Source organism: Limulus polyphemus, unplaced genomic scaffold (assembly GCF_000517525.1).
Source record: "Limulus polyphemus unplaced genomic scaffold, Limulus_polyphemus-2.1.2 Scaffold555, whole genome shotgun sequence".
In the NCBI taxonomy this organism is placed as follows: Eukaryota; Metazoa; Arthropoda; class Merostomata; order Xiphosura; family Limulidae; genus Limulus; species Limulus polyphemus.
Genome location: NW_013666165.1, coordinates 354,932 through 365,950, shown reverse-complemented (window position 1 = coordinate 365,950; position 11,019 = coordinate 354,932). Strand labels below are relative to the sequence as shown.

At 33.7% G+C, this 11,019-nt stretch overlaps 1 protein-coding gene across 2 annotated transcripts in view; it reads right to left on the bottom strand.

Annotated features, from left to right (window-relative positions):
* LOC106459079 (whirlin-like) overlaps positions 1-3,455 on the bottom strand; it is a 128,644-nt gene extending 125,189 nt beyond the window's left edge. For both annotated transcript variants that reach the window (XM_022385491.1, XM_022385493.1), the window contains exon 1: positions 3,321-3,455. The gene's annotated coding sequence lies outside the window, so the exon portion shown is untranslated. The remainder of the gene's footprint in view (positions 1-3,320) is intronic.
* Positions 3,456-11,019: the final 7,564 nt, after the last annotated feature.

Genomic DNA, 11,019 nt, shown 5'->3' with positions numbered 1-11,019 from the left:
CCTTGGTCGATCGGAGTTGAGTCTAATTTCCATTTCTTTCAGTGTAATTTCTTTTTCGGCTTCAATGCGAGCTTGCTCGGCCTCGAGACGTTTATTCTATTCGAGCTTGTTCTTTCTCGGCTTCGAAACGAACTTGTTCTTTCTCATCTTCGATACGAGCTTGTTCGGCCTTGAAGTGTTTATTTTCTCTTTCAGCTTTGATACGAGCTTCTTCAAGCTCGATTTGTTTGAGTTTTAGCTAGTACTCTAATATAGCTTTATCACTCAACCTCGATTGGCTAGTAGGGAATCTAGAGTATTCCTCTAATGCTTCCTCAGGTAACAAATCATCATATACTAGTATTTCGGTAATACGATTTTTTAGTTCATTTTTTCTCATTGATCTTTTAACTTCTAGTTCTAAAACTTTGTCAATTTCGAGCAATTCATTTTTGTTATATCTTTCTAGTTGTTTGAGGGAGGGTGATTCAAGAAAATCTTGATAATCAGACATGATCATATCTTGTTGGCACTGATAGATATGAATTGAATTCTGATCTAAATTTTAATCTAGATTGAATTTTGTCTCTGATTCAGATCTCGGACACGAGCACCCAATTTATTATGTTAAATATTACAATTTCAAATTGTTAAATTAAATTTAGATTAAGTGGTTAAATAAGTTTTTTTTAAGTTAAGCACAAAGCTGCATAATGGGCTATCTGTGCTCTGCTCACCACGGGTATCGAAACTCGGTTTCTAGTGTTGTAAGTCCGCAGACATACCACTGTGCCACTGGGGCGCTAGTAGTTAAATAAATGTCGATATATATCCAACTTATGATATTTGCCAACAATATTGATACACACAGTTTTTTATACAAATATATTTTAATATGCAAACAATAATACAGTTTAAAATAACAGTTGTTACAAACAGTTATTACAAACAATTATTTATATACAAAGTTTTACAAACTTACAAGCAATATAAAGTCTTCTTTGTAGTCTGGAACTTCCTTGCTATATTATCGAGGGTTCACGATGAGCGAGTTAATTACAAATTAATGTAGGTACAATTCACTTAATGGGAAGCTAACTAGCTTTGTCCTTCGTTATTTACCAGCCACACACGCCGAGATTTCAACCGTGAAGTTATGTAATGTTTTCTTAAAAATACTAATGTCCGATAAGAATCCACTGAAGTTAAACGATTTGTGATGTTCGAACTTTGTAAATGCTCCTGGTCAAATATCTGAAGTTTCCGATTACTAAGCGTTATTACAATCACAGTTGTAGTTTCCGAAGTTTATAGCACACTGACTATAGCAAACTAATAATATATACTCTTTTTTTGGCGCGTCGCGTTGGTTATATTTATAGGCGTGTGGAGAATTTCTCGAAAATTCAGATTACGTAGCAATACAAAGCTACATTAAACGTTTACGTAGATGCATATATTGTTGATTCTTACTTTCGAGAATCTTCTACAACTTTAGAGAACAGGCGGAAGTTTCGTAATACATATTTAACAGTATAAGCTATGTATGTTTCTAAATATAAATTTAATCTAAACAAGTGTCGATATTAAAATAAATATATAATAACAAATCCGCCACAATCAGTAATAATTTATGAAGTTTATCAAGTTAATAGAAATGTTCGTTTGTGTTTTGCCCAATGTCACCCACAACTCCCAAAGATACTGTATCTTTTATCGTACCTTACCTGGAGCATCAACATGTTTCATAACCAACATAAGAAGGTCTTACCTGTTGATTAAAATGAAGGTAATTTTTAAACCGACTTTGAGGTTGAATTATCGTTTTCATATGAAGAACTATTTAGCTAACTCTCTGCGTTCAAAAGTGATTTTGAAATTTTGGTGACTGTGAGGCCACTTATATTGAAAAAAAAACAAAAACTAAGCGCCATGCGGGAATCTAGAAAATGTTCATTAAGATCGGCAATAATTTGCTTTCAAGTCTCTACTACAACAATCGAAAGAGAACACTGTATAGCAGGCCATTCACCCGTATTTCACAATTCTACGTAATGACAAATTCGACTTCGATCGGCTAATAAACTAAAATGTATGGATAAAATGTCACTGCTTGTTTTTAAATCTTTCACAATCGTCATTTACCCTGAGACTTTATTGATTTTTCTTTTTTTTTTGTCCAGTCTATTGTTTTTTTCACTTGATATCAACAACAATTGTATCATAATATCATGACTTCCCCAGTAATTTGTGTATATTTCTTCTCCCCTAATTCCAATTATTATGCTTTTGTCAACACTATCACAATAGTAACACTGAAATTCTCGTTTTGTGCCATTAGAACACAGATTCATATATTGTTATATACTATGTAAACACTAATTTGTTTGTCTGTATATGCATGCTTATTCCGTTTGTATCGTCTTCATTAACAAATACGAATATTGTTATGACATATGTATTCTTGTCTGTCCGTCCGTATCGTCTTAATTCAAGACATTATTATTATTATAACACGTGTATACTCGTCTGTATTGACTTGCTTCATGACTGTTACAATAGCCATGCACGCGTGTTCTTGTTTGTCCATTTTTATTGTCTTGATTCACAGCTATTGTGATTTTTACAGCGTGTAAATTCTTGTCTATTCTACAAGAATTTGTATTCACAAATATCATTATCATTAGAGCTTCTGTGATCTTATCTGTCTGCCTCAATCGCCTTGATCCACAAATTATTACTATTTTTACAGCACGTGAATGCTTTTCTGTCTGTTTGTCGTTTTGATTCACATTATTGTTATTATCATTAAAGCATATGCATGCTTATTTGTCCGTCTGTATTGTTGTGATTCACAATAATTATTATTATTAGAGTATGCTTATCTCCGTTTTGCTTTGATACAACCCGTATTGTAATAAGTAGGAAACTGATCGCCTTCTAACTGATAAATTAAGTACAACACTGCTTGTCAGCTTGGCTAGATTTACAATTCAAACGTGAAAAACTGCTTAACATTTAGCCTTTCAACATTGTTATCAACAGCACGTGCTGGCGTTTTGTAACCCATAGGCTTACCATTGTTACGTTACCTACCTGTAGAGGTCTAAAACTCTTGTTATATCACTTATACATATCATATATATATACACACACACACACACATATATGTATATATATATATATATATACACACACACACACATATATATATATATATATATATATGTGTGTGTGTGTGTGTAATGACTGGAGCCACGTGCAGTTTGAGATAAAATTTGAAATCTTACAATTTCGATGCATGCAAAACAATAAAAACAAACTGCTTATTGTTTACAAACCTGTATGAGGTGTAGCAGTTTTCTCGTCGTTGCTTCCGAAGTTGCGACGAGATGTTTGGAAAGCAAAGCACGACGAAATGGAGACTAACCTAAACGTATGTAACTCGCAACCGTACAACAACGCTATGGCGCATCCTCTACATCATCCCTTTTCCAGCTGAATACCTGGTGCCACGCGCATCGTTCGTTCTTTATCGATTTGCTACAGGCTGTTCAACCAGGTTAAAAATATAGTCACAATCCGTACAACATGAAAAACATGTTGTTATTAATTGATGAATTCGTCTCTGAGGATAAGATTTGTCATTTGATATTCCTCATTTTTTGAAAAGTTTGCGCATTTTATTATAGAGCCTTTGTAACCCCCCTCTCTAAATTTCTTGATTTCGCTGTTTTCGTTTCGCACCCTTTAAAAAGGAGTGTGCGCGATTTTCCAAACCGTTTTATGTGAAAAATATATTTTCACCAGCGCACGCAATTTTTTAATTATTTTTTATCTTCAGTGTTTGTCTTCTCTGCTTACATGAAAACATGCTATAAGCAGTAGAGTTAACATATGGGATTACGTCGTTAAAAGACTTAAAGGACATTACCCACTTGAGTTATTGCTTTGTAAAATACATTAGCATCACAAAACACTGAAAAGAAAATGCACAAATATTCTTGGGTCACTTTTAATAAGTTTACTGTACAAAAATCTAATATTGGTACTGAACGTGTATTTCAGTAAAATATGTTTTAGGTGAATGCATTTTTTACCTTGATCGTTTTTATTCTATTTAAATTGAGCTTCAAGTATATCAGAATCTTATCAACTTAAACTAAGCTGATTAATTAAGACATAGGCTCAACCTCTCTTAATTGTTATAGACACCTTATTTTCTTTTTATTAAATATTTACATTCTTTACATCTATATAAATATAAATGTACATACTTCGCAGGGTGTGGATGGATCTTCACCAAAATTGGTATGGAGGTTCATTGGGTCTGTGGGGAGATAATATAAATTTTCAGTTTTACATTTTGCTTTTTTGCGGTTTTTATGGGCGTGTTTTGCGTTTTTTACCACTACCTCACCTCTTGTGGATGTATCTTCACCAAATTTCACATGAAAGTTTGTTGGGTCCATGCAGAGATACATGCATACTTGCAGTTTCACATTTTGTATTTTGCAATTTCTGTGGGCGTTTTTTACAATTAACTACGAGGGAAGCAACTTTTCATGTCCTAAGATAACCTTTCATTAATAATGAAATTACATAAGTTCCGTCCAGGGGACGTGTACTCCAGCTAGTTTGAAAATCAGATTAAATTGAGAGATGTATCACTTCACTGCACATAACCCATACATTAAAAGATGCAGAAAGTTCCCGAATTAAAATATTCTTGCTTTTTTTTGTGACTGTGGTTTTGTTTTAAAATGTTATCTTTGGACACCATACAAAGGAATACTTTGAAAATAATCCCCCTGACCCTCTCCCAGTTGGAAGCTTGAGAGCTTATAATGTTACGTTTGGTGTTCGATCCCTGCAGTGAACACAATCCAGATAGCAGATGCACTGTGAAACTTTGTGCTTACTGGTAGACAACAAACGCACTAAACAAAAGTCATTATCTTATATCGCCATCTGTCGACCATTCTGTAATCTCGTCTGTATGCCGTAACGTTATAAGATCATGTACGGTACAGTGATGGTACGATGCAAGTGAAAAAAGTGAAAATTGAGAAGATACGACAAGTGTGATATTACATTTTTTGTGCGTAAAATATGTTATTGATTGTTTTTAATTAATAGATAATTTCACAAACTTTGAAATATTTAGTTTTTATTCAACAAAACCTGATCCACAAATATTGAAAAGGAGAATTCGGGATATTAAATTGTCTTGCAATATAATCTGAAACTCTTGAAAATATTATCATCTACTGTGCAGAAATAGGTAATAGATGTATTATGATATGCAGAAGTAAATATACTTTGGTAGACATTTTATAGAACAACAGTTTAACCTTAACTACACTAAAGCTTAAAACGTACGCAAGTTACAGTGTTAATTTATCTCTTTATCTAATATAGGCAGTACTTAATAAAAATTTAACTAATGTTAAGCCTAAGACAAATGGACGTATATTTACCCATATATGTCCACACCATCAATCAATTCGTTGTAGCTCTAAAAATATTACTGGTTTGAAAGCTAGTTGCATTCATTGTGTCAAATGATATTTTAGTTGAAAATTGCCGGCTTTTCATCTTCTTTCATCTTACTTATTCTCTTTGCGTCTTCCTTCCCCCCCCCCCCAATAATACCGAGCTCCTAGATACCGACAGTGTGGGTTTTGTTAACCTAGAGATGAATAAGTTTCCATTACGTCATTCCACGTGTGCAAAAGGTTTGTTTTACATAGAACAAATAATTAAATTCTCACAAACACCCCAGAAAATAGGAAACAAAGTATAGATTCACTGCTTAAGCAAATATCAATGTTCGGATAACATTAAGCCCTTTAGATCTTATAAACTGATCCTATGAAGACCTCTTTCACTACTAGTCTTTATACCACTTGAAATGCTTTCAAAAAACAGCGCAGGAAAAGCAAGGTATAACGCCAATGCTTTTATTATTGGTAAAGCAAAAAGAGAGGGTTGAAACGGTAGTTTCTAGAATTTTGAATGAACCTATTCAATCTTGGAATTGTAACTCGGATTTGTTTTTATCTTACGAAATATTGGAATATAAAAATATATTTCGGAAACCTTTATTGAAGGTGAAAACATATAAATGCTTTCAAACATTATTGACATAGATAGTCTTGGTTTCCAAATGGAACTGAAACTGTGTTTGTTAAGTATTTATAACACACCCAAGGAATCTAATTCAGACACATCGAATTAGAAGTTGTATTATTTTTTTATATACTCAGCTTGTGGAGCCGAGAACATTCTAAAGGTGGTCCACAACGATAAAAATCGAATTTTAATATTAAAGTTTAAAACAACAAAAAGCGATAATGTGTTAGATTAAATTAAAATAATGCTGTATTTGAAACTTTTATTAATTATATGTTAGTGCCGCTTTTATACACTGTAGGACTAGCTTTTGTACATAACCTATTTGAGTATAACAGTCCGCGAGATTAACTGTCTTTGGTTCTTGGAAGAGTTCTGGAGGTAAAATGATTGAGAACCACTCTGGTCAATCATTATGTTTGGTTTATCTATTATGATAATGTTTAGTTTTTGTCCTGCTAATGCGAGAGTACTTTACTATCTAAATGTGCGTGCGTGCGCACTTCATTTTAACGGATGTAAACAAATGGCAGATGTAAATATACTTTGGTAGACATTTTGTAGAACAACAGCTTAACCCTAACTACACTAAAGCTTAAAACGTACAGAATTTACAATGTTAATTTATCTCTTTATCGAACATGTAATGTCACGCAACAGATTCGAACTTCTACTCAAACTTTTTCATTTTGCAAGCAATAAAGTAATTCAAAAGGATGGTCAGTTTGGAAAAATTCAACCACTTATGGATATAATACAGAAAAAATTCCAAGAAGTAATGATTCCGGGAGCAAATGGAGAGGACGAATAATGTTTAGGTAATACATTCCAGCTAGAGCCTACAAATATGAAATAAAGGTTTCCAAATTTTGTATATCAGAAGCCTATACATGGGTTTCCAAAATATATTCTGTAAAATACGAAACTTGAAAAGTAGAAGGTGGGCTTGCTCAAAAAATTTGTGAAGAATATCAAAACGATTATTGAACGGGGCACACCCTGTATATATATAGCTTTCAAACAAGCTATGAACTAGTTATAGCATTCCTAATGAAGAAGGCCTACGTAGTAAGAACAGTGAGAACATATAAAAAGAACCTTCCCAAAGAAGAACTAAGTGCACCACTGAAAAAAGAATAAATGGTTGCAAAAGAAGATCAGAATGGAATTGTAATACTATATATGTATGTAAAAGTGTTTACAACAAGTATGTATTTATTAATTATAGACCGAACATAAGGATATACTACAGCGGTTCTCAGTCTTCTTTTTCAATAATTCTTAATGTGTAGCTTTAAAATATTATGTTCTACGTCACTTATGTACTTCCAAGCTATAGAGTGAACTTTCATTCGTTCCACATCAATTTTCATCCGTTCCACATCAACACATGTATATTTTGTTAAAGCATGACCACTTTTACATAAATATATAGGGGAGAGTGAACCTTCATTCGTTCCAAATCAACACTTTTACATACATATATAGAAGAGAGAGTATATAGGGGAGAATGAACCTTCATCCGTTCCACATTAACACTTTTACATAAATATATAGGGAGAATGAACCTTCATCCGTTCCACATTAACTGTATGTAAAAGTGTTGATGTGGAATGGATGAAGGTTCATTCTCCTCTGTATATTTATGTAAAGGGGGTATAAACAGAACACAAGAAGATAAGTAGTATGTGTTGTTTTATTTGCACAAAGCTACACAATGGGCTACCTGCGATTTGCCAGGACTTAGCATTGTAAGTCTGGAAACTTACCGTTTACTCGCCGGGGACAAGTAGTATAGGAATATATATATGTGTGTGTGCATGAGTGTTTTGTTTGTTTGTTTGTTTGTTTATCTCAACGTAAATGTTTCGACAATGGTTCTCATGGTTTTAGCCTGTTTGATACAAACAGAACTACTATATTAATATGTATGTAGCCAAAACAGAAACAATTCCTATCCAACCAAAACAGCTCCTAAGAAACAAAAACAAACGATCATAGTAGGCTAATGGCAGCCGACAAAATCCAAAGAAGCGTTTTATCTTTACTGGACAGTGATTTGGAGTGAAACAGGTGTTATTCCTAATTAGCTTGTTTTGTTGAATTTCGCGCAAAGCTACTCGATAGTCATCTGCGCTAGCCGTCCCTATCTTTGAAGTTATAAACAAGAGAGAAGGCCGCTAGACAACACCACTAACAGTCAACTCTTGGTCTACTCTTTACTAAAGAATAGTAGGATTGACCGACACATTAGAATGCCTTCAATGCTGAAAGGGCGAACATGTTTCAATCCCAAAATCCCCAGATTCCGAGTTGAGCGCCCTAACAACCAGGCCATATCAGGCGTACCTAATTAGTAACTATGACACCTGGGCGCATTTCGTCACAAATATTTAAAACCTTGAAACTTAGTACTTCTTGTGAGATGTCCTTCAAACAATGGGAGTTGAGTATAAATTGTGTATATTAGTCCACCCCAACCCCCAAAGTTTATATGAAGTTGATGGCTAAATGGTCAAGTAAAAAGATTAAGATTACAATGTTTAGGGTTAGAACAAGAGAACCTTAATTTTGCTTATACATAACATAAGATGGATTTTGCAAATTGATAATTTTTCAGCCTTTAAGTAAAATAAAACATAGAAACTTCCAAACGGATAAGGTAAAACAGACCAAGTCTTTGGATTCCGAAACAGATTTCCGGCTTTCACGTCTATAGTAGGTGTCATTACGTAAGCGAAATAATGCAGAGAATTATTACTAGTTGAAACAAAATTAATTTTAAAATATACCTGCCAGCATTGGTCTAATTGGTTACTTCCAAGCCTGTCGACAGTGATGGAACTTTTGAGATTAAATCAGGAACGTATCGATTCGTCAACGAAGTGGCTTAACCGCACACTCTTTGTTATTTGTAGTTTTAAAAACTCTCAGTAGGTGGATACAAGTCTGAATATCAATTTAGCAACTGTTTTAGGATTTAAAACAAAAATACAACACAGAATTGTTGTGTGCATTTGCCGGTGTGTACTGGATAGTTGAGGACAATGCTGTAAACCAACAGTACAGAATACTCATTTTTAGACGTATTTCCAATAATACAAGAATTTAAAAAAGTTCGGATTTGCTGTAGTTAACAGTTCAAAAAAGTAAACTTGAATAAACCGATTAACGACATGCTTAATGAGATGTATCTATTTATTAGATTAGATTATCAGAAGACGATTATGTTGTATATAGTACTATAACACAAACATGCCCAGAATTTAGCTGTAACTAAAATACATGGTATGTGTGTTTATGAGCTTTCATGTTGAATATATGAAATGGTGTTGACAAACTGCTTAGTATAAAGGATGTTTGTATTTGTTTGTGAATTTTCAGACTAACTATTTGAAATCACCATCCACCGCCAACTCTTGGGCTACTCTTTTACCAACGAATAGTGTGATTGACCGTCACATTATAACGCACCCATGGCTGAAAGGGCGAACATGTTTGGTGGGAGAGGGATTCGAGCCCTCGACTCTCAGATGTGAGTCGAGCGTCCTAACCACTTGGTTATGCCGGGCATAGTATAGCGTGTAAGACGCTTGCTATTAACCGAACTATTGAAATTAATAATTAGGTTGTCCAGGAGCTGGAAGGCTCATCGATTAAGCTGAGGGAAGTAAATGAAGGTGGGAACTTTGAACAGCTGTATAAACTTACGAGCCGATAAGCTTCAATACTGTTAAAGTTAAAACGAATCCACAACCTAGTCTAGATTAACAGAAAAAACCTAAATGTTACGAAAAAATTAAATTAACACAGCATAAACCGTTACAACATAAAAAACGTATTGATAAACCAGGACCAGGCTTTTGTAGTTATTAATTCCTAACGTCACCTAATTTTGTTTGGTTCAAGTACTGACAAAAGAAAACTGACATTTAAGGAAAGCATCGTGTGTGTGTGTGTTTTTGTGTCCACCAAGGGGAACTGAACCCCTGATTTTAGCGTTTTAAATCCTTAGACTTACCGCAGTCCCAGCAGGGGACAGGAAAGCATCGTCAGTTTGTTTGAATGGTAAATGAATGCATAGTGTAACGAATTTGTTATTATATATTTACTTTAATATCAACGTTTGTTTAGATTAAGTTTATATTTAGAAACATACATAGCTTACACTGTTAAATATGTATTGCGAAACTCCCGCCTATTCTCCACTGTTGTAGAAGATTCTCGAGAGTAAGAATCAACAATATATATACGTACGTAAGCGCTTAAATGTAGCTCAGTATTGTTACGTAAAACTAAAATTTCTAGAAAGCCTCCACACGCATATAAATATAACCAACGTGACGAGCCAAAAGGAGAGTATCTATTATTAGTTTGCTCTAGTCAGTGTGTTATAAACTTTGGAAACTATAACTGTGATTGTTATAATGCTTATCAATCGTAAAACTTAAGATATTTGACCAGGAGCATTTATAAAGTTCGAACATTACAACTCATTTAACTTCAATGGATTCTCATCGGACATTAGTATTTTTATGAAAACATTACATAACGTTACGATGGAAAACCCGGCGTATATGGCTGATAAATAACGAAGGGCAAAGCTAGCTAGCTTCCCATTAAGTGAATTGTACCTACATTAATTTGTAATTAACTCACTCATCGTGAACCCTCGATAAGATAGCAAGGAAGTTCCAGACCACAAAGAAGACTTTATATTGCTTGTAAGTTTATAAAACTTTGTATATAAATAATTGTTTGTAATAACTGTTATCTTAAACTGTATTATTGTTTCCATATTAAAATATATTTGTATTGAAAAACTGTGTGTGTCAATCTTGTTAGCAAATATCATAAACTGACTATATATCGGCTTTTACTTAACTACTAAATCCAAAGTACAAT